This window comes from Cherax quadricarinatus, chromosome 17, assembly GCF_038502225.1.
Source record: "Cherax quadricarinatus isolate ZL_2023a chromosome 17, ASM3850222v1, whole genome shotgun sequence".
NCBI lineage: Eukaryota > Metazoa > Arthropoda > Malacostraca > Decapoda > Parastacidae > Cherax > Cherax quadricarinatus.
Window position 1 is genome coordinate 28,615,097 of NC_091308.1, and position 1,263 is coordinate 28,616,359.

The following is a 1,263-nucleotide window of genomic DNA, read 5'->3' on the forward strand; positions in this document are numbered from 1 at the left end:
CGCGACTCACGATTATTATGTTGAGAAACAACTATCATCACCTTTGTGAGGACTCGCAAGTCACTTTTCGTCTGACGTATGTTAAAAGATTTGTGTATTGTCCTGTTTATCAGAGTGCCGCTGGACCTGTTACAACACTCACTCGCATCTCACATTAGTCTTCAGATGTATGATAGAACTAATGAACTGGCAATCATATACCTTCAAAGAGAGTAGATTACTTCAACTGAACTTCAACTGAAACTGACACCAGTCACTTCTTTCATTCAGAAAGATTCACATGTCTATGGTGCATCCAAGACAACAAGCAGACTCTTGGATGTCACAGCCGCCCGGCTCCGGCTGGATTACCAGTGTCTCTAGATAATGCAGATAGAATCAAATGTAAATTTTGCCGGATGAAAAATGATCATACACCTTGTGTCATTATAAGTTGGAATGAGATAAAATGAATGAATTCAGAGACAACTTACTCAGTAATGTTCAAGAAATGTGAAAGTATATTATCTACAATGTTATATTGCCAACCATTCTGAAAAATACCATGACTTTGCCCACTGTACATAATCCTTAACCATTTAGACTTTTATTTTTAATATTTTTTTTACAAGCATGCCTTGTTAAAATATAAGGAAATATTTTTGTAATATTTTTGTGACCTAATTCATGTCTGTAGAAATAAGTCATTACAACTGTAACTGTAAGCATGTATATAATACATTATCACTGTAACTTCTTCAGCTATCAAAGCTCTGCGGCTGAGTCCCTGTAACCATTATGTGCCTCTGTAGTCTTATGACTGACATCCACACCATTCATGTCTTGTGTATAATTAAGATATTAAACTAAATTGACTGACCTCACTGAATGTCTCATATCTGACACAGACTCTCTCTCTCTCTCTCTCTCTCTCTCTCTCTCTCTCTCTCTCTCTCTCTCTCTCTCTCTTTCTCTCTCTCTCTCTCTTTCTCTGACTTTTTAACTGAAACTAACTTATTGCACCAACTTTGATTTCACTTTTGCTTGCACTGGCTCCCACCTCTACTAACATATAGCTGCACACTCCTGTCTCTTGCTCGCTCTTAATTATCCTTCTCACATTTCTACTTATTAGGTAGTAGATTGGTAGACAGCAACCACCCAGGGAGGTACTACCGTCCTGCCAAGTGAGTGTAAAACGGAAACCTGTAATTGTTTTACATGATGGTAGGATTGCTGGTGTCTTTTTTCTGTCTCATAAACATGCAAGATTTCAGGTATGTC

General features: G+C 37.8%; 1 protein-coding gene across 4 annotated transcripts in view; it reads right to left on the reverse strand.

The window, feature by feature from the left end:
• Positions 1 to 570: 570 nt before the first annotated feature.
• LOC128686324 (uncharacterized) overlaps positions 571 to 1,263 on the reverse strand; it is a 108,057-nt gene continuing 107,364 nt past the window's right edge. For all 4 annotated transcript variants that reach the window (XM_070085904.1, XM_070085901.1, XM_070085903.1 and 1 more), the window contains exon 6: positions 571 to 1,263. This exon is cut by the window's right edge and continues 3,046 nt beyond it. The gene's annotated coding sequence lies outside the window, so the exon portion shown is untranslated.